Below are 21,495 nucleotides of genomic sequence, written 5' to 3' on the forward strand. Positions count from 1 at the left end.
CTTGGCCTGGGAACGATGGAATTAGTAATTTCGTTAAGCATGTTAAAAATAATTAAACAAAAAAGTGAGATTTGGATCAGGAAATAAGAGAACATTTTAGAATGAAGTTAACATGAACTAATTTAAGAAACAAATTAGAAAATAATTGAGCAAGCTTTACAATAATTAATTAGGATTTAAATTTAAAAATATCTTTGGCTATATTTGGCATAACGCACATCTTTGAATAAATTGTGCTATTGCATTAAATTAATCAAAATGTTGACATCTCTAAAGTCAGCAAGGATTCGAATATCAAGTTTAATATACAGGGTGTTCATTAATTATTGTCGGGGGTTCCGTACCTCATAACTTTCGAATAAAAAATATTACGCAAAAACCGATTACGTATTCGTAAATTACAACTCGAAGACTTTTATTAATGATATTAAAGTGTAAAGCTTGCTCAATTTGCACTTTGTAGGCATTCAGCTGAAGGCGATTATGTATTCTTAAATTACAACTCAAAGAATTTTCCGTGGCAACAAGGCGATCTTAGAGCATTTGCAGTCTGGGTAATTAGCCACGAAGGGCAGCCATGTGTAAATTCATTAATCTTTTTAATATCATTAATAAAATTCTTTGAATTGGAATTTACGAATACGTAATCGGTTTTTGCTTAATATTTTTTATTCGAAAGTTAGGAGGTGCGGAAACCCCGACAATAATTAATGAACACACTGTAATTAGTTGCAAATCAAGCCATTTTAGAGCCACTTGTGCTGAATTTTTTAGTGTCCTTTTCAAACCATCACATACATATCTGTATTGGTGTGGTTTTAATTCTATTTTCATTATTAATGTAAATAAACTTCTTTGATTGTTAAGATGTTTTGAATTCAGTGAATTTATATTGATGTTTGAAATTCGCAAGCACATATATTTATTTATTATCTGGAGAATTAAAGAGTTAATTAGAAAAAAAAAATTTTACACTAATTTTTTTTTTTTTTTTGAGAGATTACCTGAAGTACCACTACTACGAAATTAACTATTATTTCTTGAACAGCATTCAATGAGACGTAAAAAATGGAATAAAAAAAATTCATTAGTAAAATATAATAACATAATATTGTAAAATATGTAAAATAAAGTATAATAATATAATATATTATAATAAATAAATAAAATATAAAAATATAATAACATAATATAAAAATATTTATTTTTAACTATCGAAAATAAAGTATATAAAAATTAATTAGTAAAATATGAATCGTAAAGTTATGAAATGTAATATGAAATAATTCAAACATGATCCATATACTCTTTTTCTTTCGTTCTTTTTTTCCCCTTCTTTCTTCTTATCTAGGATATTTTTCTTCAAAATAGGCAGTTCAAATCGAGAATATAGAAAAAGAATAACTAAAAAAATGTCAAATTTTTAAAAATTAATAAATTATAAATCAAAATAAAGGCAAACAAATAAAATAATTAAGATTACTAATGAATAACTAATTAAAGATTTTAATACAGAAAATGATTTTTTTTTGAAAAATCTATTTTTTAATACACAAATAAAACGTGCTTTTAGTTTTTTTTAATTTTTTTATTTTTTTTATTGAAACATAGAATATTGTTTTTTCGACTAAAAATACATCTTCAAACCAGGGCTGCGATGTTAAAGGGAAACAGGACAGATTAAACAAGATATTCATTTAATTTTGAGAAATGAAAGACGATTTTAAAAAAATGTCTCTGAAAAAAAATTCGATTAATAGAAATAGAAAACATTTTAATATTTTAATTTTTATAGACTGGCATATTTTTCATAAATTTGCATCATGTGACAACCTTGATTAAAAATCATACAAATTATTCTGCAGGGTTCATTTAGAAAGAGTTTTCGGAATTTTAGTGGAATCTCTAAAAAAAAAAAAAAAAAATCAATCGAATTATAACATTTTTCTGAATAATATCAGAATATATATTATAGCACAAGAAATATCAGTTTCATAACATTTTAAAATTAAAAAGAAATAATAATAAACTTTTCAGTAATGCCAATTCCGTTTCCAAACAATTTTCTGCTTAATTTCATTAAATTTTAAAAATATTTTTAGATGCATCTCATATCAATATTTCTTTTTGTTTAAATTACTGGATTTACACCTAACACTATTAAATATATTTTTCTTTGTGTACATGTTATCACTATTATAATTAAGGGATAATTTTAAAAATAAAAAGGAGATTTAGGAGCCTTATCTAAAACATTATTGTATTATAATGCTTTGGATTAAAAATTCAAAATCTTTTTAATTTTTTTTGAACATCATGAATCTCATTGTTCATTTCTAAATTAAATAACTGCCATCAAGTTTGAAGGTGGTTTCTTTAACTGATTTCTTTATTAAATATTTACGTTTATCAAATTTTTTATTAGAAATGAAAACAATTTTGCTGACCACTTTGGGCTTTTATTTAATTTTTTTACCTCTTCATTGCTTTTTGCGAGTAGTATTTTAAAACATCTTGATAAGAATATGGACAAAAACTACTTGATAACACACACAAAAAAAATCGAATTCTAACTTACCGACGTACCTAATTTTGGTAAGTTACAATTCGTTACCTGATATATTATTTTAAGGCAATTTTCATCTGTATGTTGGCAACAGCCGTTGCAACTTATCTTTATCATTTGTTACTGTAACTAACACAATTTTTTCCCATTTGATTATTATTCTCTTGCTAATTTTCAATATGGACATCACTTGACATTATAAAATTGCGTAACTGCAATCGTAGAGTAAATACTTGAATAAATATCGAAAATATCGTCAGTAGATTTGATGATTGAACGGAGAATGACCTTGAATTTGAAGCCGATTCTGACAGATAATAGTGAAAATACTTCGCGAGGCGTGTTTAACTGGAGATGTAAGCATCTTTTCTGCTGGTAAAAATGGCTAGTATAGCATTGGCTCACTATTTGGCATATTAGGGTTATCTGATTTAGCTCAAAATACGCCATACATTCCCTCCCCCTACACTATTGTTCGCTTCAGTATCCCGAGACTATACCAGTTTTCGACGATTCTATCTCACTAAGGGGTGGGACGCGGAAGGATGAGCTATTTCAGGTGTTCTTTATCCTTTGACCTTTAGACCTTTGGCCCATTAGATGCTATTTTATTGTAACTCAAAATTGCGTATTGATTGCTTATATAGCTAGTTCAAGTGGCAAAAAAGCTTCCAGGAGTGGCACAAAGAATATTTTTTATAATATCATTGACCGAGATTATCTACCGTTGTTAATTTCAAAATGTTATTAAAAAAATCAATGAAAAAAAAGAAAGAAAAGAAGTTTTTTAACATAAAAAATTATTATTATTTTATAAAATAATGAATGATTAAATTTTAAGAATAGAAATCTTTCATTTATGTAGATACAACATGTGGCACAATGTAAATAAATTTATGTTGTAATCACATATTTTATGATTTAAAATGTGAAAAAGTGTTTTATATTTATAATAAAACAGTAAAAAAAATGAATTTGAATCGAATTTAGCAATTATTTTTAATTACAAAATTTTAAAAAAATGTTAAATTTAATTCAAATAATAATAACTTATTGCAAACTCACTAAAAAGTGGGAAAGATTTTTAAAAAATGAAATAAATTAAGATATTGAGATATTCTTCGTTTCGATTTCATTAAATTAATTTGTTAAATACTGTATCATTATATTGATTGTTTTTGAAGGTTTTTCTCTATCCACACGAATCTATTACGAAAAATCATTATGTTGTTATTAGATTTATTATAAAAGAGTTTGTTGCCAAACTGCTGAAATAGGTATTTTATTTAATACCAAAAATAAAGAATAGACTTTAAAAAAAAATCCTCTGTTAAAAATTTTCCAGTCTTCTATCATCTCATTAAAATAATATTAATTACACTAATAAAACAAAAAAAAATACTTGCGCTTTTCTGTGATAGTGAATTTTTATCGAAAATTTCATTACAAAAAAGAAAAGGATCATAAAAGAGATCAATTTTTTTCGGTGTTTCTTTAAATGGTTTGATATCATGTACATAAATAAAATCATTTTTCATGTTATTTTGATATTCATAGCCAGCAAATTTGGCAACCTTGTCAAATTTGGTGGTTTGAATTTTTCCCTAGACTCAAGGTTACCAAATTTGTTAACCTTGAGTCTAGGGAAAAATTCCTTCCTTTCTAACAAAATAAACAATTTAAATCATAATTTGTTACACTTAAATTTTTTTTGAATATCAATTCTTTTTTTTTTTCAAGCAAAAGTTAGGGATGGAAAACTTTTTTTCTAGTGAAGATTTACTTTATTTCTTTAAGAGACACCGCCATTTGAAAAGTTATCATTAAAAATTTATTAAAAAAATAAATATAATTATTTAAAAAATATTTTTGAATATGAATGAAAATAAAGCCGGAAAACAGCCACATATAAATTTGGCGACAAATAAAAAAAAAATCTTATGCGAAATTTCTTAAATTTGACCTTAAGTGGGCCAATCTGGCAACCTTGAATCAAACAACCTTTCTTGACCTTCGGGAGTAATGATTCCTCCGCTCTTCTGGGGAATGTAGGAGAAACCCCTTTGTTGTATACGAGTGTAAAGATAAGAGAACAGAAATTTTTCTGTTAGACAGGGAAAAGAGTTTGAGATCATGTTAGTATAACGAATGAACGTTTCTAATGACACAATCAAAGATTCAGCTCATAAAACGTCTCCCATAATAAAAATAAAATTTAATAAAAATTTAAAATTTTAGCTCGTTTTTTCACGAACGGAGTCACAGAAACAGAGATTCAATCATCAATGAAAAAAAATTTCAGTGTGACTCATAAAATGTTTTATTTCTTGACCATTTTCATTATGAACTGAATCATAGAAAGAGAGATTCAAATGTTTCAATTCTCAAAACGTCTCTCATGACTTAATCATAAAGTCATGAGAGACGTTTGACTCTCTCTTTGTATGACCATTCTATTTACATTTAAGCTCGTAAAATCTCTCCCATGATTTAATAAAAATTCAAAGTTTCAGCTCGTGAATATTTTTATCACGAACCGAGACATAGAAATTCAAACTAATGAAGAAAAGTTTTAGTTCGTCAATGATTCAATCATAAAATGTCCTAATTCGTAAGCATTTTCATCACGACTTGACTCACAGAGACGCAGTCATCAGTCAACAAAAGTTTAAATTACATAACATACAAAAGTTATTTACATTTTATAAATACTTTTTTTTTTTGCTTAATTGTAAAAGTATTAAACTTATCCAGTCCTAAATGAGATTTACAGTAAGAACTTAGTCTTCATGATCATCTTCAAAAACATATTTTTAAATTTTAAAAATCAAAACCACCTGAGGTCTCCACCAAAAATTATTACATTATTTTCTCGTTATCAGGTAATATCTAATAATCAAATGGCTTAGGGGCCACAGAAATACTTTCAAATTATGATTTAATGTTTTCAAATTATTAATAATAATATTAATCGAGACGGGAGAATTATAGCAGTTTAAAAAGAAAAAAATTGTTAAAAGTTTTCATTCGAATGCTTTGTAAATTTTTTGCTTATCAATAACTGCAGTATTATTTTGCTTACTAGGAGATGTATCCCTCTAGACGAACTATTATTCCGTGAACAATATCTTAGATCTGATGGTCATAAATTAACTAATGAAAATTGCAGAAAAAAATTTAGAACACATTCGCAGAGTGTTTAAGAAATTAAAAAGAAATATATAGTTTGTAATGCATTTAGGACGTAAATATTTAATAGTATAAATATTAAACCATAAAGGACCAGAATTCTATGAACTGAAAGCTTCATGAACACTCAAATGAAAACTAATAATTGAAAACACATTGAAACAAATAGCAATACGTTAACAAGAAAAAAAAAATGTATTACATATTCAACACACACACACACACACACACACACACACACACACACACACACACACACACACACACACACACACACACACACACACACACACACACACACACACACATACACACACAAAAAAAAATGCAGAAAGAAAATAATAGAAATTGCTTTCAACTGCCCCTTGGAGGTAAAATATAATTAATCAGAGTACTATAAATTGTACATCTCTACTCGTTGATCTTTGCTACAATCCAGCATAAAAAATGTAAATAAAATGGGAAGCTTATAATCCCATAATTAATTGTTATTCATAGTTAGCTTTATTCGCCCACATGAAAAAAAAAAAAAAAAAAACCATCTGTCTTAGATGCTAAGCACTAAAACAAAATTTGGGATTTCACATCCGTGCGGATATTTATCCTTTTGCGGCGCATTACCTTTTAAACTTTAAACTCAAAAAAAAAAAAAAAAAAATGTAGATAATCTATTGAGGCCTTCAGGATAAATTTCGTGAAGATTGCACTTATTGTTTTGATTTTGAGTGTGTTCCATCACCTGGAACACTGCGCCGCTAGAGCGCAGTAGTTTTAACAATGAAATCTTAAATTCCAATTTTGAGGTAATTTGAGGTAATTGAATTTGAATTAGGTAACAGATTGATTAATCAGTTACCTAAGGATCCAAAAGCCCTTCGATTATCTCCTCTATTCTACAAAACTAATCATAAAAGGCAACGTATTCTGTAAGCGTATGAGAAAGTCGGGGAGAGATTCCTGCATCTGGTAAGCTGTGTATAGGACGACAGCATTGTTGCCTTTCGGAAAGTGATTATTCAAAGAGGATGAAACACAGGTGTTTGGGTTCATTTTTGCGTTGAATAGTGATATATTTCTCTTTTTGGTGTTTTGTCAACCCCTGCGTCTTGTGATATTCTGTTCCGGCATCTCCCTCATAAAACATGACTACCGATTTTCTAGACCGGTAAAACTAGTTACAAAGTCAGTGCTGGTGTGTAATATATAACAAACACCCTTGGAGACTGATTTAATCGTAAATCATCTTGTTAAGATTTAATCAAACAATACAGTAGCTATCCTTAATGTGATCGTGTCGAGACTTAAGAATTATGATAACGATATCCAACCTGATCCGGATATTGTTATCCAACTGATAACAATATCCAAATTGAATAAAATCAACTATATTTTAATCGCATCAAGGAAAAGGGATGGGGGCTTTATTTCAAGGCTATTCATAATTTATTTAAAAAATAATTAAACATGTTTTAATTGTTGCTTATAGACAATTATTCCTCAGCAATATATTTACATTTTGTTCATATTTGTATTGTTTTTACTTTCTCGTATACGTAGTACAAAGTGTAGTGATTGTCAAAAAATTCGAACTCGAGATTTTGACGAATCTCCCCTTTTTAGACTTTCATGAGTTCGAAAAACACATTTTTGGAAAATGTCTCTACGGCTATATGTAACAGCAATAACTAAAAAAAAAAAAAAAAAAAAAAAAAAAAAAGAGAGAGAGCTAGATGGTTGAAATTTGGTATACTGTCTTTCCACCAAATTTGTAGATTTCTTTCAAATTTTCAGTAAATTCCGTATTGAGGAAACCTCTCTGTCCTGTTATACGAATATAAGGTAAGACAATAACTACAAAGCAAAGAAAGATATATTAATGAAATTCAGTGCACAGATTGAACATCTATTATGTAGACACCTATTACATTTTGAGCCAAATCCAACAAGGGTTTGACCGTCTGTTGGTCTGTACTTTTAGGCGCATGTAAACCAAAACACTATGACTTAAATATATTGAATTTGGCATGGGAATTTGTATTGGACTACAAGTATAATTTATTTGGACTACAAGTATAATTCTGTGTCAAATGATGATGACGTCCTGTCCGCGTTACCACGGAAAGGGGGTGCAGTAGCTTCTGAGGGTAAAGACCCCTGAGCACCCGAGGGCAGAAGTCTGACTTGGCTCATATGAAGACGAACTCACACATTCGCTTGCACAACCCATTTTTACAGGGGGGGGGCACATTTACACACCTCTCAGATAGAACACAGATGAAGAACAACCATACCCGAACCGCGATTCGAACCCGGAACGCCCAGATCACGGGGAAGATGCGCTACCCCCCGTCCAGTTGTTTCAATTGGTTGAGAAAAACGTTCCTGAAACAGAAATTCGACTTTTGCATATTATTAATGCGTGCCAGGAATTGATTGCCAAATAACTCATCAAGGATGACACAGTGTATTCAATAAAACTCTGAGATTCCTGCCAAAAATTAATATTTCGTAACTATTAATTCCCATGTTAGGCGTTATCTGGCATCACAGGTTTATTAGAGTGTAAGCGAGAAAGCTTTCGGATGACCATTCCCTCTGGTTTAACCCCTTACCTGCCGAGGATAACTTGCGAGATTTTGTCCCCAGTGCCACGTATATATATATATATATATATATATATATATATACGTATATAGTTGCGAGACCTATATATACGCCAGGGGCTGTTAACACATTGACTTAGGGAGACGTATATATACGCCCGCGGCAGGCAAGGGGTTAAAATTTATGGAACAATAATGCACGCCAAGTTTCAAATTATAAAATACTTGATGCATTTCGGTGTTTATTGAAGCGTTTTCTGTAACATTATTCATCTCCATCGAAGTCATCAACGTTTATTGATTTGTCTTGATCACAAATATCTCAAAGTTTTTCAAAATCTTTTGAAGAAGAGGCTGTGAAATTTTCAATTACTCCACAGCATCAGCATTATTCATTTTTGATAAACTTTCAGATCTCTTTAGAATTTCAGTTTTGTCCTTAACTTTTAAGTTAGTTATTTTCTGTATCGATTTTTCCCCTTCATATTTCAATCGCAAGCAACAGATATTTATAGCTGTTTAAAAATTTTTAAACCAAATCTGGCAGCATAGCTGTCGTTCATTTAAAGTGATCTAGACTAAACAAAAGAAGGCGAATACTGTCTCCATAATTCCATGAACGACAATCATTAACACTGGTTGAAAATGAAGGTTTAGTCAATTCTCTGTTTCAAATCTGATAACATTAAACGATGTAGTTATTAAGTTAAATATAAAGCATTTTTTTTGTATACATTTGATGTTTTTGTATATATACATTTAAATACATCAGTTCGTGATCAGAGAATTTTGCTAATTGCATAAAGCGAATAATAAGATTAACTGTGATGACACTAAGCGGCTTCTCCTGTATGAAGATATGTTAGCAGCCTTCAAAATGTTTTCTCACTATATTAATATAGTCAGACCAACTAACTATGAAGAGCTGCATCTTATCACAGCAAAACGAAAGGTATTATTTTTAATTAAATTTGCATAATACACAAAGAGTTTTTTGGCTTGCTAGTTATGCTTGCGAAATTAAAAAGCGAAATAGCGCTAGCTGTAGAGCGTGACAGTGGCATAGAAAGGGCAGGTAGCGTAGGAAGCAAAATATAATTTTTCTCTCTCTTTTAGTCACTGGCAGTAACTTTCCAAATGCAAATGCTTCCTGGAGAATGGTCTTATTTTTTCAACTTTTCCCTTAAAAAATTGGCATTCATGCACTTAACGTTTTATCTTCGTAAAATGTTAATTTAAAATTTTTTATTTATTAATTAAAATTTATTTTTAAATACGAAGTATATAGGAAGTCAGGTCATCTATCATACATGATATAATTCAGCCATCATATGAAGTAAAAACTGGTGAAGTTGGCAGATAGTTGTGATTTGGGGACAGTATCTTCCTTCCTAAGAGCACATAATGATTTTCCTCATAAGTGAAAGGTCGAGAAGTGTAGGTTGGAAAGTCACAAACTTCACATAAAATAAAAATTGGTGACATCGCACCATGATTCAAGCTGATTGAATTTGATCCACGGTTTTACCGATAGAGCTGAATCAGAGAGCTGCTTTATCATTCTTTTAACATGATATTTATATAAGTTGACATAAATTATCTGTAAATTGCAACATGCACAACGGCAAATCGCTCTGAATACTCTACAGGGCAGATTGGTGAACTTAAAATTAAAAAAAAAAAAATCCCCAAATATTTGTCTTCTCTGTATTACTGGTGTTTACTACGTAAATTTTTGAAAAACAATTTTAATTAGACTTTTAATTAGAAATTAAATATAATTTTTTCTTCCCTTAATAACTTTAAAACGCATTATTGCACAAAATCCATTATAAAATATAAAAAAGGCTTTAAAGTGAAATTTATTTTTTCCCCCCAATATTAATTAATTTTTAAAAATACGTTACTTTTCAATGTTATACTCATACGCTTTTCAACAATATTAAGTCATTTTTTTTATGCAACCTACTGTTGTAATAATTAAGAGAAACAATATCAAAATAGTCGAATCCCTCTTCAAATATTATATTGCGGGCTAGAACCGTAAATCTCTAATTTTTTTCATCTCAGCGGATTGAGTTTATATTGCATATCATCACGCAATGCTTAGGAGAAGAGCATTGCGCTAGGAGTAATTTTAAGTATGAAATATTAAACATGAAATATTAAACATGCAACCTAATGTTGTTATAATTAAGAGAAATAATATCGAAATAGTCGAATCCCTCTTCAAATATTATATTGCGGGCCAGAACCGTAAATCTCTAATTTTTTTCATCACAGCGGATTGAGTTTATATTGCATATCATCACGCAATGCTTAGGAGAAGAGCATTGCGCTAGGAGTAATTTTAAGTATGAAATATTAAACATGAACATGAACATGAACGGTTTCAGGAAAGGCAGGGTGAATCCTTACTAGATTTATGTTCCATACTTCAGTAATATCATACGAAACTTGGATAAATATTTATACTGAAACTATAGTTACATAGCTTGAAATGAAAAATCAAGATCTAACAATGAAATTAAATATTTATTATTAAAAAAAGCGCAAAAATTTAACTATTCCATTATTTTATCTTTATATATATATATATATATATATATATATATATATATATATATATATAATTTGTAAGTTCGTCATTTATCAGAGCAGAAATGTACATTGCTTACATCCATGCATAAATATATAGTATACATAAATCAAGATAAAGATATCTTTAATAAAATCTTAAAATGGCTTCAACAATCTTGATATACTTGTCTATTCCAGCTTTCATATCTCCTCTTGAAAATAATGAATCAGCGATTTCTTATCTATTTCATTACAAAATAAAAGTATTGCTCTTTATTTTTATAAAACGCCACGTCACTAATTTTGCGCTGGCATTCTAGTCTTGGTTTAACTAGAGTGCACGTACTTTCTGCGCTTCCTTTTACTTCCTAATATATGTAGTATAGATAAAATATAGTAATCGTCAAAAAATTCGAAATCGAGATTTTGACAAATCTTTACATTTTAGACTTTCCTGAGTTCAAAAAACACATTTTTTGGAAATGTCCGTCTGTTTTTGACAAACATAAATAAAAAAATGACTTAAGCTAGACGATTGAAATTTGGTATACAGCCTTTACATCAAATTTGCAGATTTTTATCAAATTTTGAGTAAAATATGTTCAGAGAAAGTTCGTCTGTTCGTCTATTTGAATATAAGTTAACATGCTAACTACAAAACGAAGAGAGCTAGATAGATAAGATTCGGTACACAGATTTAGCATCTATAGTACGGACATCTGTCGAATTTTGAACCAAATCCAGTAATGGGTTGACTGTCTGTCGGTCTGTATTTTCAGAAAAAAATAAACGCATAATTAAAAAACACAGTGACTTAAATATACCAAATTTGGAATGAGAATTTGTGACTACAATTTCAGTTTTGTGTCAAATTTTTTGTTACAATCGGGTGAGAAAAACATGTCTAAAGCACAAATTCAATTGTCGGATACTATTAACCGAATGCCAAAGATTAATCGCCAAATAACTCGCCATGCATCACACAATAGATTCATTAAAAATGCTAAATTCACGCCAAAAGTTAATATTTCGTAATCATTGTACACCAGTGCCATGTAAGGCGTTCCCTGGCATGACAAATTTAGTAGAGAGTATGCGAGAAAGTTTTAGGGTGACAACTCTTGCTGATTAATAAGGTGAAAAACTGCAATCTTATTCTTGTTAAAAGATTAATACGATTCCTTAGGATTGGGAATGGTGTGCAAATGTTTTAATTTCGATGGCATTTAAATATTCATAACTAATCCATAATATTTAATTATTATGAAAGACCGTAGGAAAAAAAGAAGCAGTTAGCTTCGTCAGTATTACTGATAACTATCACATTTTTTCAATTAAAGTTAATTGAGAATTGAAATATTCATCATTGCCTTCAACGGCAACTTAAGTTGTAAAGGTTGACCTTGAAAATAATGCCATGTAAGCTGTACTCTGTTTATGACGAAAAAGAAAAATGGAATATAAAAGTGTGATGATATTTTTCATTCCAACCTGCAAGGCAGAGAGCATTGTTAATATGTCTAGAGTCTGGTACGTTTCTTTATCTTTAATGTTTCCAAATACTGGCATATATAACCCTTTGTTACATTACTACTAGCATTTTCAATCTTTTTCTTGAAGGCGGCAGTTCTTTGGGACAATACTTGTTGATTTATTGAGAATCTATTGTAATTTGAAATGTTAATTAAAACTAAAAATATATTGATAAAATAAACATTTCTTGTGATACTATTTCGAAATTGCGTTTTAAATTACAGTTATCATTTAAATTTAATTCAAATGTAATAATGAGTTTTTCGTCTGAACGAAATTCTGTGCTCTGTTTTATGCTGAGAAAAATATTTGATGACGGAAACTGAAAAGAAGTGAGCAGAGGAAAGTTTTTATATTTCATTAATAATTTTTTTAATATGTTTTAAACTCTTATTGGTGCTTCTCTTTTTATTTTTGATTGTTTACATTACTTATTTACTCAGGGCCGGCCTTCTCTATAAAGGGGTCTGAGTGCAAGATACTATTTGGGGCCCTAAATTCTTTTGTAAAATAAGAGTACAAATATGAGCATATATTGCAAGTTTATTTTTGCTGTTAATTATTTCGGAAAAAAATAATTTTTTTAGATTACAATTTTTTTAAATTTTCTTTTTTATGCTTAATATAGCAAGTGCATTTAAGCCTTCTATACACAATGCATGACCGAAGACAATTCCTTATTAATTTTTAATTTGCTGAAAGAATGGTCAGCCCTCTTTCTAATGACTAAAATAATTAATTTAGAAAAAATATGAATTAATTTGAAATACTCTTAAATCTATCTTCTATTTGTTCAATAAAGTTATAAATTATATTGTTAAAAATAACATCGAAATTCCTCTATTAGGTTTTCTAACTTTAACTTAACTTCTGAAATATTCAAATTACACAGTATCACTTTCGCTTCGTCTAAAAATACATTAAATTTTGGATTTCAGCTTTAATTTTATTGACTAAAATTTAATCAATCAAAAACAATTGCTTTTGATCGAAATAACTCATTGATACTGATAAATTTGGACAATATTTCAAACCATACTATTAAACATAAAATAAATAGCACTTCTGGTATTGAATCCCTAGGCTTTTAGCTACGGGAGCGGTATTTGCACCAATAAATTCTTTTAGGACATTACAAATTTGTTCAAACTGTATATACACTGTTTTTTGAAATTGTTTTGACTTTCCAACGAGTGTCACATAATGGTTTAAGAGTAATATTTTTGCAGAATTTCCCTGCTTTTTGTAGCTGCAGAAAATAAAAAATATAAGCATTGAAATATCCCCCCCCAAAAAAAATTACAATATACATTACTGGAAATGGCATCACAAATTAATAAATTAAAAAAATGTAATTGGGAAGGCATATAAATTGCATTAGTGTTCAGAGCAATTATTCTAGATTGTACACGTTATATTTTCCTTTCATTTTGCTACGGTTGTGGTATGCTTGTCCACTACAATCCATAATATCTAAATCAAGCTTACTTAATCTTTTCAATAAAATTTTTAAGTCCTTCTCCAATCACATCAGTCATTTCTATAAACCCTGTAAATGACTCATTTATAGTTAATCTTTTTCTTCAAATTTCGTATACCTATTAATGGATGAAATTTGTTTCTTATGGGAAATATCAGAAGTACATTTAGATACTACAGTACGTGGATGCCTTTATACCGTCTTTAATTTTATTAAAGATTTCATTTCCTATTTGTTCTTGTGATCTATGTGTTAAATAATGAACAGTTCTATTTTTTGAATTTTTTATTCTGTTTATATGATCTATAAGTACAAAGAAGTATTTACTTAATAGTTCGATTAAACTTAAAAAATTTACATTATTAGGGGTTCCTATTATTTCTTAGGTTCCTCTAAGTGAAAAATTATTAATGCTCAAATTAGAATTAATCACATTCTTTGAAATAGCTAAGTCGTCCCATTTATTTATTTATAGTAACTTGATTTGTTTTTTCAATAGTCGAACATAAATTTAGTCGTTTTAGTAATTCTTTCCAAATAATAAACGAATTAAAGTGGCCAATAGAACGCTCATGATCTTATATTACATTTGACAGCTATCTCTAGTTATTATAATCCCTAATAAATCGTGTAGATTGTTCATTTCCACATCTTTTCGAAAATAGTGTACAATAAAAACAAAATACCGAGTCTTGCGTTTTTGAATACATTAACTAGCTGCGAATCTGGGTTTTACCATTTGGTATTTTTTTAAAAAATAATATGTTTTGAAAAATGATCAGGATTCTTCGTAAAACATCCTTTATGTTATACAGGTCCGGTTTTAACACAGCATTCATTCTAAATTTATTCATTATAAAAATACTTGGCCATAAATATGGATCACTTACATTCACTTGATGAAAAATGTTACCATCATTTTCATCGTTATTTTTCTGATTCGATCATATTCGTATAATTATATGGTTCTTCAACGAATTCTGCGTTTCTGCATTACATTTACAAGATAGTGTAGTTTGCGCGGATCTTTTTTCCCCAGTTGTATCGTAACTTCTGAAGTCGAAGAAATTTCAATTCCAGAAAAACTTCGTTGACAAGAAAACATATCTTTTTGTGAATTCTTAAAGTTTAATGTTTTTTTTTTTTTCCCTTCTTTTTTTTTTTCTGCTAATTTTCTTTTTTGGCACCCAGAAAGATATGTTCTTGCCATAAACATGGAAAAATCTAACAAAATTAAATATTTTATAGTATAAATTTTCTAACACTGTATGCAATCTTAATTAATAGGTGAGATAAATTGCGGAAAATTATTGCCTTAGGTTTGTAATATGTTGCATACTTGCATTAGACAATAATATATCCATATATTTCCAGCCCCGTCGATTTTTAAAGTTAAATTTCTTCTTCTCGTCTTTCCATTCCGCTATTATAATTCAGAATATTATTTTAGATCTTGATCATTTTGGTGTCCCTGTGTATAGATCCCCCGCACCCCCCATAAGGCCGGCACTGTATTTACTTACATTACTGTTTATATTTGATAGCATTCGGTGTTCGATATTTAAAATTGCCAAACTATTTTTCAAATGTTGTAATGTATTAGATAATCACAAAGTGATATCAACGCATATCAACAAAAATTATATTTTGAAGACATAACATATGCATCAGCAGCATTCGATATTTTGATTTTCGCATTATTTTTCTTTTTTTCATCAATTTAATAGGATTTTACTGCTGTAAAGCAGAGTAATTGATTACATTTTCTTGAATAATAGCTACCTTTTAAATATTTATTTCAATAATAGCGATGTGTTCTAATAGGTAGAAAGTTTTGTGCTAATATTCAAAATCCGTTTTTATATTTGCTTTGGGGGAATAATTCTAAAACATTTCGTATTTCGTTAGCAATAGTATGCATGATGATAATCTGGTAAGAAACTTTATTGTTTAAAAGGCAAATACAGGATGTCTCAAAAAAGTGAAACAGGCTTTAATTTTCTTAAATATTGTACCTTGAGATGTACTTCCAATTAAAAGTTTCATTAAATAAGATATGCAATGATATGAAAATGCTAGGCTTCTGCGGAAATTAATAGCAAAAAGTTTAAAAAATTAAATTTTTATACACCCTCTATACTTCAAACCTATCAATTATTAAAAAGTTTCTCTTACACTTACCATTGCCAAAGTTTTACATTTGTTATCTCCAAAATTTGCAGCGATATTATCATTTTTAAATTTAGAGGAGATAACTATAAATTTAAATGGATGCATTTATTTTAGAAATGCAAATTTATTCAATAGAAAAAAAGCCCTCTATATGCAACTATGTGTGTCATATTATTATCGTCCATTCATCGTGATTCGTAAGAAATTTGTGCACGGCCCCCATAGAAAAAAAAGAGTCAATGAGTAAAATGTTTTTCTTATATTCATGCATAAGGACATTAAGTTTCATGCTTAGATCTATAAATTGTGCTGTGATATTAAAAGGCAAATTTATCGATTTTGATTATTTTTCCATACCTCTGATCGATATCTGAGGAACACTTTCGTAGTAATTTTCAGAGATAATATATACATCACGGAAGATTATTTATTATTTATAAGATAGAATCAGAAAATAAGATCTCATTTATTAATTTTCATTAAATTAAAAAAAATGTTTGGATAATATATTGGTTTAAATGCTTTCGCAGTACTTGCGCATATGTGATTCATTATATGCAGCATAAGGACTGGTCTTTTGAATTTGTCGGCAAAGATCTGACACTGTCAATTCATCCCTTAGTTCAAACATAATACCAATCAAAAGAACTGAATAAATAGGTCACCATTCAGCGTATTGTTCTTCAAAATGGAACCAACCAATGAATTTCTAAAAATAGAAATACATAATACATTTGTTGAAAATTGCCATTGATGATGAATTGCTTGTATGAAAGAATACATTTTTTATCACTCCAAAAGTGACAATTTTGAAAATTAATGTTTCCATCTCGATATTAAAGCAACATTCGTATGTCCAAATTACATTTCACCGAAAAGAAAAACTTAATTTTACCTAAAGTGTGGCCCAATTGTAAGATTCTAGACGATCATCCTGTAATTTTATATTGTATGGATGTCAGTTCTTACTTTGAAATATTTTCTACATTGCTAGTTTGGAATATTGAGTTTCAGATTGACTGTTTTTAAACTAGCATAAGGGTAACTAACTTAAGCTAAAATATCAACTTTTGCATCACGTCTATAACGTCTCATCCTCCCGTTAAGGATCCTGTAATTTGTAATCGTTAAGTTTTTTTGTAACCAGAGAATTCGGAAAACGAAAACATTTATATTCTTCTAACAAAGACGGCATTACAATTACATAACAGCATAAATCATTGAATATGTCTTTAAAAAAAAAAGGAACATCAAATGCCAGCAATGAATTTTACTTTTTTGCTCGGCATTCCAGTACTTTTCAGGGAAATTTTAATGTTCAGTTTTTCTTTCCTTCTAGTCGATGTTGCAGCTGTTGATCAATGAAAATATATTACATTTTGCGTGATTATCATATTTCTTTGAAGTCATGGTGATTGGATCATGTACTGATAGTCAAACATTTACATATGATGGTTTTACTGTACTGAATAAATTTGCATTTTCGAAATAAATGTTTTTTATCTAAATTTAAAAATAAACATATCACTACAAATTTTGCAGGTAGAAATGCAGAACTTTGTATGTGAACAGATAATTGTAAAAGAAATATTTTAATCATTGACATTTTCACATTCTGAGATAAATATAATTTTTTTTACTATTAATTTCCACAGAAACCGAAGTGTTTTCATATGATTACTTACTTTATTTAAGAAAACTTTATTATTCAAATTATGGGTGTAGGTGCAAAATTACTAGACAATAATCAATGGCAAGTGATTCTTTTCCCCTTTTTCCTCAATTATTTATTTAATAAGTTAAATATAACTTCCCTTAACTCCAATTTGGGTTATACAAAATGCCTTTGAAATCGCAAATCCAAAACACTTGTATTGTACTGTAGGGAAATAATTGTGTTATTTCTGTAAAATGGGGAAATAAAAAAGTATAATAAAGTTAATTTTAATAATAAAAACATAAGTGTAGGTTACAAAGAGAGTATTGAAATTATTTTACACTCAAAACATTTCAGAATTATGCATCGTAATTAAATATAAAATAATAATAAATGCTATAAAACTTAATAGAAAGAATTCTTATCCGAAACGGATCAAAATAGTATGGATATCAGTATTACTTCCTTTTTTTTCCCACATATAAAAATTATTGCATACCTCTTGAAAATATATGTATATATATATTGTAAAAAATATGTATCTTCATAAATCAATAAAATAATAGTCTTTCTATTAAAGTGCTATTATAATACATAAATTATGTTAACTTTGGATGAATAATTTCATCTTCTCTTTCATTCACAGGTTGTCTTTTTTCATATAAGAATTATTGAATTCTATGTTGTCAATTTTTTTTTTTCATTCTTTCTTTATGAGGAAAAACAATTTTTATATTAGAAGGACTATAGAATCAAGCCTATGCCTAAGGAAATATGTCTAGCTTTTGTTTTGCATGCAAAACTATCTTTGCCATTCACAAAAAAGAAATTAACCTCTTAATATTTTCGCTAGGTACCATTAATTTCATTTTATAAATAAATAATACAATTGCATTTCGCACCGAAAAAGCTTAAAATGACATTCAGTAAGATGTTATAAGATATGCGCAATTGATCTCATTAACTGACTGTAACGTCATCAAACGATTTCTTTTATTCTTTTTTTTTTTTTTTCTGTTTATTGAAATGTGAAAATAAGTTAAGAAACAGACGAATTTCCGTTTATAATAATAATAATCATAATAAACAATCTTAAAAACTATATTCAATAATTTTCACATTTTTTTGGAAAAAAAAAATGTATACATTTTTTTTTTTAATTTTAAAACATTTTGTTTACCAGCTCTCGAAAGAAGGCTGCAGATCTTCGACTTCTGTCAGAGGGATACATTTACTGAGGGGGTAAAGAATTATAAAAGGACAGCTGGTTCGCTTAGAATTAACTGAGTTGGGTAATAATAAATACGACTGTATTGACGTCATCTGGCTGTACAAAATAGACTCACTTGATATCCCATGATGCATAGCTGTCAGCAGCTTTTCTTGAAAGCTGGGGATGCGATAAAATTTTCAAACGTTTACTGTAATTTGTAGATTTTATTGCTTTATAGCTTTTGGTAATAAAGTTTAGTAGTATTTATTCAAGTTACAAAATATTCCGAATTTTAAGATCGGGATTTTTATGATGCAAGTCAACAAAAGTGATGTGATGGCCAATTCAGTTTTTAAAATCAATACAATACATTATACAATGAGCATACATTATGACTAACGTTATAAAAAGCCTATTCCATATTTTTTTCATATACAATTTTTAAAAAATATGATTCATAATGTTACGTATTTTATTCATATTTTTGTTCATATATGTACCAAAACCGAATGCTTGATCCAATAAATAAACAACATATCATAAATGAGAGTTTCGAAATTTCCTCACTGGGGCTCCAAAGTGAATAACAATAATAATGGTGTTGAAAAAATATCATAGTCAAAATCTTTCAGATCCCTCAATATTTGTTAAGCAGTTTAAAAATTGAACTAACTAAAAAAAAAAAATACTTTAAAATTCTCTAAATAACTATTTCAGTTAATAGTTAATTCTTCATTTTTTTTATTTATTTTTCAATTTTGAGATTGGATTCAAAATGTTTAACTGAAGTAGAGTCACAGAAATAATTTTTATTAAAAATTAAGAAAACATGACACAATTACGCTTTAAACGATACGAAATCATTATTTGTTGCCATAGTGATCTTCATATAAACAATTTTGAACCAAAAGCAAGAGGGGTTTCTATGACAATAAAAGTTTTCTGCAGAATGAAAATTGTAGAGTTTTGTTATTAATAAGTAATGAAATCTTGTTATTTATTTTTGCATGTGTAAATAATATTGTTTGGATGACCTATTGATAATAATAAAAAAATTATAATTCTATTTTCTTTCCGCTACTTTGCAAACAACTGACAATGTTGTTGCTGTTTTTATTGGTTCATAATTTATTATTCTATGCAACATCTTTCTAATTTATTTAACCAATCTGAAATAAAATTTATGTTAATATTTTGCTACATAGGAAATAAATCTAAATTGACTTATTAATAATGATACAAAAATTATAATTCTATTTACTTTCGGCTACATTGTAAACAGCTGACAATGTTTTTTTTTTCTTTGTTTTTTTTCTATTAGTTAATACTTTATCTTTCTATTTATCTAGCAGCTTTCTTATTCATTTAATCAATCTGAAATAAAATTTATGTTAATATTTTGCTACATAGGAAGCAAATCTATGAAACTGTTTTTGAAAGCAAAGTTGAAGGAAGGCCAGGTGACTTATTTTGTTAAAAAATGTGTAACTCGATTATCAGTTGACCTATCGCGTAATAATTTGATATTAGCAGTTAAAAAATTAAAGAGATATTATGATTTTCTAATAAAATTCACTTTAATCTTTTAAGTGCCCAAGATAAAAGAAAATTTTACAAACCCATTTAATATATGCAGGGTAAAATTTAAAAAAATAAACATTAATTATAGCTGAAAATAAATGAATGAATGAAAAAAATATATATATATTTAATTATATTTAAAGAAATCCATCTAACCATAGTTAACCATTCACATTGATTACAATGTTTAAATTGCGTTAGTTTACTGCGAAATAGTATATTACTCTATGCAACAGCTTTCTCATTCATTTAAGCAATCTGAAATAAATTTCATGTTAATATTTTTTTATGTATGATGTAAATCTATGAAACTGTTTTGGAAGGCAAAGATGATGAAAGGTCAGGTACTAATTTTGTTAAAAATTGTGCAACTCGCTTTTTGATTAATTTTCTTATCAGTTGACCCATCGTACAGTCGTTTGATATTAGCAATTCTAAAATAAAAAGAGATATTATAATTTGCTTTAAAAAAAATTCACTTTAATCTTTTAACTGTCCAAGATAAATGAAAATTTTACAAGCCGATCTCATACGGCAAATTTCAAAAAAAAAAAAAAGAGTTTAATTATAGCTGAAAATGGATGGATGAAGAAAAAGAAAAAAACGTATATTTAATTACAGTTCAAGAAATCCATCTAATTATTGTTAATCATTAACATTGATTAAAATGTTTAAATTGCGCTTTTAAAATTTCTCACTTTTTCTATTATTCCAACTATTCATACTAACTTTTTCATCTGCTATCTATCATCTGTATAAAACAAGCTGTAAATGGATTTCATTCTCAAAAAATAACTCGAGCAGTAAGAACTTCTTCCATCACTTGTCTCTGAATGTTTATTGATAATTCTAAAGGGGAAAGAAAAAAAAAGCCTGAAAAAAAAGCACTTTATACTCCTCCCCTCCTTTTTTACGAAATGA

The 21,495-nt window shown here is 28.3% G+C and overlaps 1 protein-coding gene across 2 annotated transcripts in view; it reads right to left on the reverse strand.

The window, feature by feature from the left end:
- Positions 1-21,495, reverse strand: part of LOC129980576 (insulin-like growth factor 2 mRNA-binding protein 1) — a 158,263-nt gene that overhangs the window by 136,357 nt on the left and 411 nt on the right. The window lies entirely within an intron of this gene.

Source organism: Argiope bruennichi, chromosome 8, assembly GCF_947563725.1.
Source record: "Argiope bruennichi chromosome 8, qqArgBrue1.1, whole genome shotgun sequence".
Taxonomy (NCBI): domain Eukaryota; kingdom Metazoa; phylum Arthropoda; class Arachnida; order Araneae; family Araneidae; genus Argiope; species Argiope bruennichi.